Source organism: Corvus brachyrhynchos, unplaced genomic scaffold (genome assembly GCF_000691975.1).
Source record: "Corvus brachyrhynchos isolate BGI_N302 unplaced genomic scaffold, ASM69197v1 scaffold200, whole genome shotgun sequence".
Lineage (NCBI taxonomy): Eukaryota > Metazoa > Chordata > Aves > Passeriformes > Corvidae > Corvus > Corvus brachyrhynchos.
In genome coordinates this window covers 8,337,487-8,352,021 of record NW_008236184.1, presented here as the reverse complement: position 1 = coordinate 8,352,021, position 14,535 = coordinate 8,337,487, and the positions used below count along the sequence as shown (strand labels likewise).

At 43.1% G+C, this 14,535-nt stretch overlaps 1 long non-coding RNA gene across 1 annotated transcript in view; it reads right to left on the bottom strand.

Annotated features, from left to right (window-relative positions):
• LOC108447282 overlaps positions 1 to 11,357 on the bottom strand; it is an 18,482-nt gene extending 7,125 nt beyond the window's left edge. Inside the window, exons 1-2 of the long non-coding RNA XR_001862758.1 lie at positions 8,564 to 11,357; positions 7,719 to 7,887 (exon numbers count right to left, since the gene is read on the bottom strand). This is a non-coding gene — a long non-coding RNA (uncharacterized LOC108447282). The remainder of the gene's footprint in view (positions 1 to 7,718; positions 7,888 to 8,563) is intronic.
• Between the last annotated feature and the right edge of the window lie 3,178 nt (positions 11,358 to 14,535).

Below are 14,535 nucleotides of genomic sequence, written 5' to 3'. Positions count from 1 at the left end.
GTTTAACAAGTATAGTATATTCCCTCTTTGGGATGTTGGAGTGAATTAACTCCAGCCCAGTTCCCCCAAATAAGGCAGAGGAGAACTGAAGACCCATCCCTTGCCCATATCTTTTATTTTGGCACAAAATGTGAAACTTCCTTGTTCAGGTGCCTGTTCCCTATTTTAATTCTGTTTTACTCCTCCCCCTTCTAACACTTTTAATTTGGTTGGGGAGGAGAGGAGAATGGCTTTTTCTTTCCCACTTACTGTGGTAGAAAATGGGAGATGGAGACCAGCTTTCTTGGACTCTTATATTCAAAATAGCTATAAATAATTAGTTACGGGGACCTAGCTTCCCCCTCCTTTTAAGGCCTAATTTAGGTTCTTTATCAAAATGATTTAAAATGCCTTTCTCAGTGGGAAACTGTATTTCAGAGCTTTTATTTATTAGACTTCTCAAAAAGTGTGTTTTTAATGCACATCCTGACTTTCTGCCAAAACTCTCCACTGTAACATTGGGATTGGCGCAACCCTTTGTATAGGGAGTTATATTTATTGGATTTTTACATATTGATACAGAGCAATTCATCTAAATAAATCATACACAGAATTGGCACATAAATCTCCCAGTCTTCACTACTCACTGTACTATATTACTATCCTGACAACCTTCCCTCAAATACAGAGAAACTTTCCTCTTGGTGTACTTTTTTCTAGTCCTCTTAAAGTGTCAATGATTTTCTGGGGCTGTGTAGCTTCATTGTTGTTGCTGTGAGCTGTAGCATTTAGGCTGTGGATTTTGTTTTATAATGTAGGGACAGGACAACATCACTGCATTTTAAAGGAGGGCAAAGAGCCTCGAACTGTGCAAAACATGTGGATCATAACGTAGTACGCAAAGGCAGATTTCATGGTAGATGGCTGAACATCTGAGTATTTTAGCATTATGAGCCCACTATGACACTGAGAAGAGATTTCTTTCTTGTGGTTTAAAAAGCACAATGGCTCTTGTGCTGGATGGCTGTTTTGAGGAGTGCAGTTTGCTTTAGCAGTTTCAGGACTCCAGACTAAGTGTGTGTGTGTGTAGGTTGGACCCCTCCATTCTGGGACACCCTCTCTCCCCCTCCCAAATTGTTTCCTGCTTTCTGAGCAGAAGTTGCTTATGAGACAGTCTGGGCCTAATTATTTTAAGCAAATACAAAGCCATAAGCCAGATCATGGATGGGTACAGTTCAGTGCAACCCTTTGGCAGTACACACCAGTGGATGCTCTGCCCAGTTGTGTTTTGAATCCCTGTCATTACAAATCCCAGAGATGTGACAGCCTTCTCTAAAAACTCAAGTTCAGTCTTTCCCAGTGAAGGGTTAAGAGCTGTGACTTTCCAAAAGGATTTTGTAGTACTGGGCCCATCACTCCAGAAGGCTCTGGTCTTTCTGACGAAAGGGCTCTGACATCCAGGCAGTACTCTTGAAAGTTCAGAGTTTGGAAAGTCAGAGCTCTGCAAGAAATCATTACAATAAAAGGTAGAACAGATTCTAGCAAGTGTTCAATCACCCAGCGGGGTGCCACTTAGAGGCAGAAGACCTTAAAACAACCAGCAAGATGCCTGCAGAAGAAGCCTCTGTGCCAGCTCTGGCACTCTGTGCCTGTCATTCCACTCTGTGCCTGTCATTACACGCCTTTCATCCGAGGTAAGTTTGGCAGAGGGGCTGGGGACAGGCTGGGTCAGGGCACTGCTCATCTGTGAGGACCACAGCCATCATTTTATTCACTAGAAGAAAATAGAAGGAATCCAATTACAAGCTAAGATAATTTTCCTGATTGCAAAACAAATACCTTATATGAGGATGCTTCATGCAAAAATAGGGAAACAGGCACAAGGGCACCTGCAGAAGGCCATCAGTGACACTGCTGTCAGCATTCACCTCTGGCTGGTATCCAGCTCCTGCCATCTCCAGGCTCTGTCATTGTAAGCATGTCTGGAGAAGAAAACAAATAAGAAGACCATCCTTTTTCAAAAATCCTTTTTAAAATGCCCTGGATAGTACAGACTATTCCTGTGGTAAAAGGGGATACTCCAGCCCTGACCACTGTCACAGTGTCTCATGTCGTATCAGCTGTCCATGGATTTATGGGTAACTCTGTCAGATCTTCCTCTGGCTCATTCTATTTGTAAAAGGGGGATAGATTAGAGACTTTAGCCAGAGACAGGGTTAGATTGGCTATTAGGACAAAATTATTCCCCGGGAGGGTGGTGAGGCCCTGGCACAGGTTGCCCAGAGAAGCCGTGGCTCCTCCATCCCTGGAAATGTTCATGGCAGGTTGGATGGGACTTGGAGCACCCTGGGATAGCAACCTGGAAGGTGTTCCTGCCCAGGGCAGGGGGTTGGAAATACACGATCTTTGGGTTCCTTCCAATCCAAAACATTCTATGATTCTTTGACCACTGGTAATTTACTTTCCGTATTATATCCAAACATACTGTTTACAACCTACCTTAAAAAAATCATAAAATGGCAGAATTTTTTAAAATGCATGCAGACTTGCCTCAGAAGAACAAATTTGTTTAGATGGTAAACAAAAATTCTGGGTTTATTTTCTTTTTTTTTTTTTTGCTTGAAATCTGTGTGCATGTCGTAAAATATTCCTGTGTACTTTCAAGAATAATTGAAGCATATGTACCCAAAATGTAATACTTTTCATAATGGTTTCAGACTAAATTATCCATTATATGGGACTAACACATAAAAGCCTTCCTCTACATCAAGTGATAGATCAAAGGGAGGCACGATGGCTTGTCCACATGCACAAACCACACCTCTCAGATTCTGAGAACAAGGATATGCCGTCTGCATTTTAACTACATCTCCATGACATGAAACAGTATTCCTGCGTCTCCTACTGTGGGAGAGTCAGGTAGTCCTGGCTACAAAGATTTCCTTTTACATTTCTCCTCTCTTTTTTTTAGTTCCATAATACAGATGAGATTTCAGTGACTAGTCCTGGGTGAGTCTAATTTGAAAACTAAACTTCTCTCAGTTCCTCTCAGGGTGATGTGGGAACCTGTCAGGAGGAAGTGTGGTTCTCAGTCCTTGGGTGGTAAATCCATGAACCCAAACCTCAGTCCTGCATCCTGGGGGGTGGGTGCTGGTGGAGACGTGCTCCTGCACAAATCCCAGCAGCTTCAGTGGGCACAGCATCAGGACTGATGTGCTCCTGTCTTCCTGCTTTCTGCTGGTAGTTGGAGTACAGCGTTGTGCGTCAGACCCTTCTCCTCTTGACTGGCTTGCTTGTTGAACTCAGATGTATTTAAAACTTTCTGTGCCTCATTTTTCTATCTGCACAATTAATCTAGTAATATTTCCACCCTTGTAAGGATTCTTAATTACACTGTCTACCTAAAACCCTTTCCTTCAAGTGGATGATGTGAGTGAGACAAATTCTGAGTGTTACTGCCAGTGAGCATTAATGGATCACTCTCAAATAGGGATCCAACTGTCCCAGCCTTTGGAGTGTTTTGCTGTGAGTTTTTCTCACTGTCTCTTCATGAGTAATAAGAAATGCAAACTTACTGGCTTAGTGGCATGATTAAAGATGTTTGTGCTTGGAATCCAACTGCAGTAAGAGACTGAAGATGCATAGTTTCATTTAAGTGCATGTCTAGATCTAGTCTCCCAGCCAGTAGATTGGATGTTAGCCCAATTATTCCCATTAGCATCTGGTTGCTGAGCACTGATGTACTACCATGATCAGGGAATAAAATTCCCTAAAATAAGCTCCCTTAGCTGAAATGTAGAGGTACCTTTTATTGTTGTCGTGGCTGCAAAAAATGTGAAGTGCACTGGGAAAGTGCTGAGTTGAGGCACCAGAAGAAGAGGCTGTGATCATGGAAAGGCTGAAACTTCTCCTCTGATCATTTCTGACAGCTCAGAGTGGTTCTTTCACAATTGGAACCACTTGTGCTGCTTATTAATATAATGAAACTTATCCTCCAGCAAAAACAGAACCAACGGCTGACACAGGAGTGGAGGGAGAGGCTGAAACCTGATCTGCTTAGGGGTCTCTTAAAGATGATGGAAGACTAATAAAATCCAGTCTGCTTCCTACCTCCATTACAACTCCTACTCCCAGCCTGTCCTCACAAGCTCAAACGGAATAATGGCTCCTTCCAGAGCCAAGCCATCCATCCCCCAGTACAGCTGAATGGCCTCTAATGGTATTTGGCACCAGGGCCTGTTTTGGTACATTCCCTGATCTATGAAATTCTTTACTTTGATTCCATTGGGTGCTAGATGAAGCCTCTAAAATGTTTCTTATTTCTTCAGGAGTAGACTTTTTTGGTCATGTGTTTTGGGGTTTTTTTATAATTATTTTTCAGGTTAAAAAATGTTTCCACAGTACTTCACGAAAGCTCAGTGTTTGGTACATCTTCATCATGGGGATAACCAGAAGAACAGAAAAACATCAATTTTTTCATTGGCAGTGGATTAGAGAAACAGTCATAATTCTGTGTTTAATAGGATTGCTCAACACCAGGAGGGTGACCATGAGATGCTGAGTGAGAAAAAAATACTATAATGATTAAGAAAAAAAATCTAAAAAACACCAAACCTGAGGTCTTCAGGTTTTTCAAGAAGTAGGTAGGAAAGCAGCTAAACAGAACTGTAAGGGTAAGCAGGGCAAAATGTCAGAGTTGATTTAACTCATTACATTTAAGTGGAAAATAAGGGATGAAAGTTTAGTTTAAGAAAAATTAAGGAAATACCCAAGAATGAGTTTACAAAGTGCAATATTTTCTCTCAGAGCCATAGGGTTAGCAGGTTGGTATCCAGCATCTGTGACTGATTAGGGGCATTTGAGATGGCAGGTGGCTTTTGGAAATGGAAACCTTACAGGGCTTTGCAAATACTTTCTGTAGTTAGGCAAAGTTATTTGATTTATTCTTGCTGGTTCTCATTGAATTGCCTGGTTTAAAATCTATCAACTTGTCTTAATCCATGTTAATATTTTCTTATAGACACAGTGTTGTGAAAATTCTCCAATCAGATTCTGTAGAGTTGCCCTGGAGAATAATAGAGTTACTCAGTTTACACCACCGAGGGCTGTGTTAAGGTGAAGAACATAAATCATGGCATTTAAAAATGCCAGCCAAATCTTTTAGACAGTAATGAGATCAAGAACCAGATCTGATCATATTTGCTCCTGACAATTTTAAAGAGGCCTATAATTCCACGTGCTTCCCTCTGTGTGGTCATGTTGAAATCGCCTGTCTATATCAAGAAGCCAAAGCCCCAAAAAACTCCTCAGCAGGGTGAAGGGTGGAGCGGGGTTGATCTGCTCATCAGTTCGCACTGTTGAAAAAGGAGCAGGAAAAGGCAACCCTGCATCTCTTCTTTGCTCTGGTCCACAGGTCACGAGCTCCAGTGAGGCCATGCAAGAGGCAGAGCCACAGGAGAGCCTATGGTTCTCCTCTTTGGGCTTGGATGGGAACCAAAACTCATCTCTGGGAAGAAATATTCGGAAGAGACACTGAAGACAAGAAAGTAAACCCCATGGCTGGAGCTACTCCAAAAGTCAAGCCAACATACAACTGGCTCCTTAAAAAAGGGTAACAATAGGTAAAACAGAATTTACAGCTGCAGGAAGTGCAGTCATAACATGATTCAGGGCAAGTGGAGTTAAAACTCTCAATTAGCTTTTCCAAAGAGAATTCTTGAGGAATAACTCAAGGAGCAAATACTGCAGAAGCCCCAGAACAGGTTTGTTATTACTAGAGAAGAAAAATCCACATTTGGCCAAATTTTTCCATTATCTGATATTGTTAAACCAGTCCTGCACTGCTGTCTGGGATGTTCTAACCTCGGCACTGGTCCAGATCCATTTCCAGCTATGGATTGTGTGTCTGTCTCTGTGTGTTCTTCTGCAGATTTCTTTTAAATCACCCTTCTTGAAGCTTTCCAGCATCCTGATTTATAAGATTTTACTAAGCTTCACATAGCCTTTTCTTTTCTTTACTAAGTATGTTTTACTACTTTGTATTTTTTTCCAAAAAAAAAAATGGATTTTATTGGACAAGGGTTAAACATAGCTGCATAACGTTTGTTTTACGGATTTTGTATTAAACCACTTTAACACATTTGTAGACCTGAGGAACTCTGCAAATACTGTGAAGGAAATGCCCTGAGCTTCATCTTGCTGCTTTGAACTGAGCACAGTGAACTTTGCCTGGTTACTGAGCTGACACGTGAACAACCCATTTGCAATTCAGAGAGAGAGAGAGAGAGCAAGAGAGAGAGCGAGAGAGCAGAGGGGGCTGATCCTGCTTTTACCAAAGCCAAAGGAAATCCTACTGCTGACTGCAGCAAAATCAGAAGCAAAATCATAATGACTATTTAAGATGATATTTCACAAGTACAGTAATGTGACAATCATGATAAAGTCGTGGTTTTTCCAGAGGCACCATCTGAATTAATAGGGTCTTTCCAACTAGCTCTCCTTGAAATGGGTTGCAAGAGGTAAAATAAATTTTTAAAAAGTCTTTTCCCGTTGTGAGGATTTTTATTCATTTAATAAACAGCTGCTCTATTTTGAAGTCCTTTTTTGTTTTTTTTCATCATTGTCATCTTCTCTTTCTTTATTGTAGCATGAGTAATCTAATTTTTCTGCATAGCATGTTGCAGTTTGATAGACAGGTCTCTGAGGGAAGCCTTATGTGTCAGCATCAGTGAAAATGACTTCTGAGGTTGGCTCACACCCCCACGCAAGCGTGGAATCCAAATCACCCCAGAGTTACGCATCCGCCTGCCCCACGCCTCGCTGCTGGAAAATGTATTCATTTGCCTCTGGCGAAAAAAAGTGAGCTCGTCCACTGCATACTGATGTCATGTGGAAGGAGCCATAATTGGGACTGGTCACATGTCGCAGGCACTGCGAGCTGCTGCTTTTTGCCGTCTGTGTCGCTAAAGTTCAGGTCTCTGGATCTGTACCTATAGACATCGTGTGCTCCGAGGACACGCAGGGCTTGGAGACCCAGCAACTCAGGCACGTCTTTCACCAAAAAAAGTAAATGCCAATAGGCTGCAGGCACCCAGGTCTGTCTTTTTTTCCAGAATCCCATCGTAGTGGCAGGAGATTTTTATTTGGCTCCGTCACTTACTTAGGTTTATCAGTAATAATTAATGACTTGTGCAATTGCATTTCCCACTTTAATCAAGGAGAGGTATTTCCAATTCAGAGTTGCAGCAAGAAAACACCCACAAATAGGCTGCCCTTTCTTCTTCCTTTTCACAGGCAAATGCAGACAGGGAGAAAAAAGACTTTTTGCTTAAGGTGTATATAAAGCTTTACAGCTTCACTTCCAAAAGGACTCTTCAGAACTGAGCTTCCCAGGTTACCTGCCTCATTTCCTCCTCCCAGCAATGCAGCCTAAATAATTTGGGTCCCAACTATCAGAAATCATCATGTGAAGCCCACTGAATGGACAGGAAGATTTCCAGTGATTCATCTGTTTTCAATTATGCCCGTAAGAGCACTCCTGCCCTTACTTCCTGCTTGTAATAGCTGGAGAAGTTATTAGATGTGCTGGGGCTCTGGATGGTCTGCCACTGATTTCTGGGGACTTGGATCAATGCTCCTTGACTCAGTTTCCCTGTCTGTAAACAAGACCTTTAGTAAGGGCAAGGAGTCTCCAGGGTATGGAAGAGAAGCTGAGCACCTGAGATGAAAGCTGCTGCTACCTGGTAATCCTGGTAAAACTGCTGGCAGCGTCGGTAGAGCTGAACCTGCAGATATGAAATACAGCTGTCATTTCTGATTTCGGTGTCATCCCACCTCCAGGTAAGGAAATAGAGCTCGCTTTGGGACAAACCCACCACATTCAGTCTTCTTAACCTTCAGTCTGGATAGCTGCAAAGATGAACAGAAGAATTTTATGCATAACATTTTAACTTGGCTTGATGTGCTTCCCAGTAGCATGTAAATAAACTGCCTGATTCAGAGCACTCTGTTCCTGACATATAACCCATTGCTCATTTAGCAGATTTAATTTTGCAGGCTTTGTGCATTTTTTATGTGACAATGATGATGTGAGGAGGCATGTCATTATCACAGAAAGCCAACAGCACAGACTCTTTTTTACAGAAGTCCCTTCTTGCTGCTCCTTCAGAGCAGGAGCCCAAGATAATTCTAGCATGGGGTGAGCCATCTGTGACATGGGGCAGTTTTACTTGCAAACTTTATAACTCTTAATCGCTGCTGTATTTCCTGGCACTGTCAAGTAATAATGTCAGTGGATATCAAATTTTAAGTACATAGGACTCAATTATGATCTTGCAGAACACAGAGGCTGCTCAAATCCAGTCCAGACTGTGAACTCACAATCTGCTGTTTACTTAAAGTATATAGAAAGCACTTGACCTCTTCTCAGTGGCATCCATGTGGAAACACTCGACAATAGAGGCCTTCCTTGGTTTTCTTAGGAATCATGTTTCAACATTTTTATCTCCTCTAATTAAGGTCAACGGTCATACACTCCCACTTCTCTCCTCACCCCACTCTTCCAAAACTGGGGGCACTTACTTACCCAGATCCAGTTACCCTGGATGAAACAAACTGGGCCCAATTTGTGCATACACAATTCCGGGGGGAATGAAGAGAGTCACGGAGATTTGAGGCTTTGCTGAACCAAGTGCTGTGTCTGAGCTCTTGTGTTCACATGCTTGTTCACCACGATGAGAAGCAGAGTCTGATAGTCAGAAGCAAACAGTAGGCGGGGGGTAGGATTGCTGCAAATGTAATTTCACTACGAGAATATTTCCTAACCCACAGCACATGTTCCCACCCAGTGGGGAAGGTGTGAGCGAGTTCTGAAGGAGGACAGCGAGAGCGAATCTCATCTCCCTTTGCAACACTGTAAGTGCTAATTGCAGGCGGGGAGGAAGGGTGTAGCTGGTAGACGTCTCGGAGAAAGCCTGGGGAATACAGCACAAGGACTCGTGTTGTCGTTGTCAAAGAAACCCAGGAGTGCTTCACATCCCAGCATCCCTGGGAAGATTCACTTCGACACTGCTGTGCTTTGTCTCCAGCCCTGGCTGCCTCTTCTTGAAAACCCTCATCGTACTCAGCAGGGCACTTCCCAGGAATGCTAATGCTCCAGCCAAGGCCATTGTGTCAGGATGCAAAGGATACCTCCTAGCCCACTGTCAAGGCTGAAAGAGCACATCCCACTGAATCAGGGGCATGTGGGGACTGGATTTATCATTAGAAAACCCCAGTAGTTTTTCGGAGCAGTATACATTCTGCTTAGTAATTACCTTTTCTCTACTAAAAGGATTATTTCTTTTCATTATTATTGTTGAGTAGGTGGCAGCTATGAATGGTTAACACTGCAAAGCAGAAGTTGGTGAAATAAAACTCTGTGCTTTTAGAAGTCATTTTACATATGTAAAAACAAAATTGGGCCAGGCAGCTGCAGACCTTGGTATTATTTAGGCTTGTGCCTGATGCATTGCATCCTTTAAAGGGAAGGATGCAATGCATCTTTTTCCTCATTTCTCACACAGAGCAGAATATCACTTCCAGAAAAGAGCTAATGCTGTCCTTTTCCTTTATATATATATATAAAGAAAACCAGAACAAAACTAACAGAGTTGTGCCCTAAGTGAGATTGTCTTGACCCTTTGCAGAGGCAGGTCTGCAAGCCAGATCCTCAGAGCCTCTGTCAGCACACACTTCCAGCACAACTCCTTTGCTCATGCTGAGCTCAGCCATGGGTGCAGGACCAGGGCACCTGTTCCCTGTAGAGAATAACTACCAAAAAACATGACTTTTGTTTTAAGTAGCTGAAAAATGTGTTTGGTTCTAAGGGCAGAGCAGGGCAGGCTGTGGTGTTGAGCAGCACCATGGGTTCCTCACCCCAGTGGTGTGGGGATTGCATCCATAGTTTCCAGGCACCAGGGAGACATGTCAGAGCAATCTGACATCCCAGAGAGACGGATTTTTCATGTAAAAGTAGAAAGTTATTAGCTCCCAAAATGTTCTCTTGGCAGCAGCTGGGCAGCAAGTACTGCCCTGGGGAAGGCAGGTGCTGGGCCAGCACGGCCCTGCAAAAGGTTTTGTGTTGTCACATATTGGAGAATAGTGTAATAAAAACCAAGGATTTTTATTCCTGAAAGAGCTCAGTCACTCATGCCACAAGGAAGATTATGTTTAATTAAATATTGAACCCCTTTATATATCTGTACTAGGCTGTGAATCACGCTCTCTTTCCTTACATCCAGAGGACATTCCCACATCTTCAAAGATTTTACAAATGAGGCTGGTTGAGAGTTTTGTTTCCCCTGGAACTGAAGGTGAGCTACTTTGGAGATGGAAACCAGCAACTCTTGAAAACCCCTCTTTCAGCAGAACAGGCCAGGAAAAGGAAAAAATATACAATATCCCAGAAGTGAGGATGACTTTTTAATAGCAGAAAAACTACATTATTATTTAGTGCCTGTGCTTTGTTGCTATGTTGGAGGGCAGGTTACACCTCTTCCACTGACTTCTGTAATGGGCCCTTGCACTTCAGTTACTCCTTGTTTGATTCCTGCGATACTTTCCTGACTCCTTTTTGGGGAAACTTTCATATTCCTGCTAAAATTTAGTCACTGGGGACTGCTTAGACATCCTCAGGCCCCCCCTTGGATTTAAACTCCATCTTTTTTGTGAGTGTGCTGTGAGTTTTCTTCATTGCTGGGATATGTGTTATCTCGCTCAACTGCATTTAATTTGGTCTCAATTTGCATACTCTCGTCCTGGGCTGAATCTGTCAAGATTTTTCCCATGACACATTTTGCCTCTGCTGTTCCCATGACACATGTTCCTTCTGCTGCAGCAAGATCTACTCTGTGGATTCATCTTTTCTTTGGAGAAAAGTGAGGCTGTTTTTCCGAAGTTCAGGTTCTCGCCGATAGGATTTTCTGTGCCTTCCCAGATCTGCAGTGATGCCAGTTCACACACAATCTTTCTCAGGTCAGCAGGGATGAAACTCAAAATCCTTTCTCATTTCAGTCTCTCACAGCTGGCTTGAGCAAAAGGTTGTGGTTTGTGCTGTGTCATCTGGTTTGCTGTTGGGTGTTTGGGGCTTGCTTGAAGCCATTTCTACAATCAAAAGACTAAATTCTAAATACCATCCAAAGACTGGGCACGTGTGTACAGAATTAAGGCCCCTTTTCAAAGAGCACCTTGGGGTGAGTCACTTGACCTGGCTGTGCCTCAGTTCTCCATTTATAACAGAGGAAAATAATATTAATGCAAGTTAACTTTCTTCAGATACTGTGAGGCTCAGTGCACAACCAGAGGTGATGTTCTCGGGTATTGCAGTAATAGGGGTCACAGGAGCTAGATGGAAAAGTAAAGCAGAAGCTAGTTAAGACTTTCTCAGCTGCAAAGGATTAGTGTTCATTTTAAAATCTCTGGCTCTTGGCAAATTGGGAGAGTTACTAACCTGTAGCTTAAAAAAAAAAAAAAACCAAAGCAGCTGAAACAAGGGTGTTAGCAAGTCTGGCAGCACAGCAGCACAGTGCACCTTATCTCTATCCTGGTGGAAAATCAAAGGCACATTTCCAGCTGTGCCCGTGAGCACTGTTTGGTCACTGAACAAAGCAACTGGCACCTCGTATCCAACCTACAGAATGATCACAGCCTGCTTCAGGTGCACAAACAAGTGCAGAAATGAGCTCCATGCACAGAACTCATTGTTATTCAATCAAGCCTTTAATTGTAAATGTTTTAAGCAAGGAATTCTCTGTTTTATGAAAGTGTGCTCAGCATTACTCCGCCACAGACATCTGTCATTCAGCAGGCGCCACCCAATAAAAGTGCTTAAAATGTTCTGTTCCTCAATTAAAATATAAACCAGAGCTGTTTAAGGGCTTTTACGAGGTGATTTCTATTTACCTGACAGATTTCCACACTGGAGAAGCACAAAGCAGGATTTCAGTTTCTGATCAGAACTGATGGCTCTGCAAAATAGCAAAGCTTCAATTGTTTTAATTTATTTCTTTTTGGTTTGGTTTTTTATTTAATTCCAGGAACAGTAAAAATCCATGAAGAAGAAAGGAATTCCTATGCCAGATAAAAACTAGGAAGGACAAGGAAGAACATCACACATGCTGTGCTCCCCAAAAGGAGCCAGAGAGCTTTGGCCCTGGGCTTGTATACTGGAGGAACTGGGATCCAGGATGAACTCCTGGAGTCTGTGCCAGCACCTGCTAACCTTTTCTTCCAAATTTCATCTGACAAAAGCCAGGGAAAGTGCTCTGCTCTGGTCTGAAACAGCCTCTTATTAAGAGAAACAAGACTATGGCTAGACAAAATCTCTCATTCTCCCCAAAGAAACACTGCATGAACACTCTCATGGTCGTTCCACTGCAGATGGATATTTCATCTCTCATTTGCCTTACTATGGCTCTCAACAAAGATCTTTCTTTTTATCCTCCCTTCTACTCAAGCAGGAGTGGACGTTACATGGAAAACAAGCATTTTCCCAAAAAACCCTCTACTTCTTGTTCCAGATCCTCAGAAACTCACTTTCAGTGGCACAAGAGATGCAGAAAAGGCTTTGCTGTGTGTTATGCTTTGTACAATGTGCAGATCCATGGTCTCCTGTGCTCCATCCTCTGGCAGGGAATCACTTCAGTGCACCTGGTCAGCATCAGGATAGAAGAGGATGGCAGTGTCAGGAGGAGAAGATTGTACTCTTGCAAGACAAAGCTTTCAGCATCAAACCTTAAACTTCCTGGTTTTGCCAGGTAGCAATATTTTTTGGACCAGTTTGCCCTGTCCTGCATGGCCATTAAGCCATTGTGACACTTCATCACACCAGTCACAGCTGATTTCTGACAGCATGGGCAAGCCAAGGATGGAGCCTGTGGGGAGGGAAGGTGGGTGGGTTTGCCCCATCTCCTCCATAGCTGGGTGCCACCCTGCTCCTCCCTGCAGCTGCTTTTTGGTGCCTGCAGCTCCACAGAGCCTCACAGCAAGACAAAGTGACATTCCACGTCACAGCAGCCTAGCCCAGGAAACACAGGCTTCTCCCAGGAGTTTCAGGTATCCGGTGTTCATCCTGCCACACTGCACTGAAGGGACAAAGCTGCCTGTGCCAGAGGTAACAATAATTGCTGATGCTAAACCTCGAGTTGGTAAGTCTCTGCTGAGCTGCCTCATTAGATTCTTCTAGGGGAGATGTTAATTCCCTTTTAAAATTAAGGAGAGGCAAAGCAAACAGCAGCTAAACCCAACAACAGGTACACAAGAAGCTCCTGGATTTTGCATAGCAGGTATTCTTAGGAGGCTTTCTGCCTTGAACCACACTGCTTGGAAAGTGCTGAGAAATCTGATGTTAGTCCTTAACTCAGTCTGATGTGTGTGTTTTTTCCTTTCCAGCAGTAGCATGAGTTAAGGACAAGGCATTAGCCCTCACTGCAATCCCCCCACTGTCAGTTCAAGTCAGATTCTTCCCGTTATTTATATGTTCCCTTTTGTAAGTGTATCGATTATACAAGTGAGCTCTCAAGTGCTTGGGCACTCAATACAGCCACACAATGGAGGAAAGCATCCAGGTTAGCACAGAATTGCACATGTGCTGAGCATGCCAGGGGACAGGAGTAAATAGGGACATGTACAGTTCAAAGCCACCTCTTCAGAGCTTTCTGTTTTGCTGTATGGCAATTAAAAATAAAACCTGCATTTCAAATTCCAAGGTGGAGCAACCAAAGTTTGTCAGAGTTATTCTTAGCCATGGCAGAATTGCCACCTTCAGGCCATTTCTGAACACACCAGATTATTCCATGATAATCCAAAATCCAGCACAAGCTCCTCCCTCCCCTCTGTTCGTTCTACCCTCTGCATTATGAATGCTGTGGGTAAGGGCTGCCTGTTTCACAGGGGGCTTGGTATCACAGAAAGCTGGTTGTTGATCTCTGGATGCCTGCAGGCCAGCAATCTGTGCTACAAGTTACCCCTCTTAAAAAAAAAAAAAAAAAAAAAGAACCAAAAAAAAAGACAAGTGGATAAAACTGATACAAGCATCTGTAACAAGCTAATTGGACCCTTGTGGGCAACACAGCAGATACAAAATTAAAACAAACAAAACATCTCATTGTACAACTGTACTTCCAGGACCGTTATCACAAAGGGATCCGTCTGGATTCTTATTTTAGTTTTGTTTTGTTTAAAAGGACCTAATTATGGCCAGACCTGGAGTATCACAAGTCTGTTTTCATCTATAAAGAAAGGATATTTTGCCTCTGAACCTGAGAAATTGTTAGAAGTTGGTAATTAGTATGACTTGTTAATAGAGTTTGGCTGTGATTAAGCTGTGATTGAGTGTGGGTTTGGTTCTTGTCAATGCGAATGCCTGTAAGGTTGAGAGATGTTTAATGAGACACCTGTTGTCAGCAGCACCCGGTGGGCTTTGTTGCGCCTGATTGGAATTTGTACCACAGAGCAGGAGCAGCAGCACCGAAACACAGCAGCAGCAGCAGCAGCAGCAGCACCAAAACAGCAACAGCA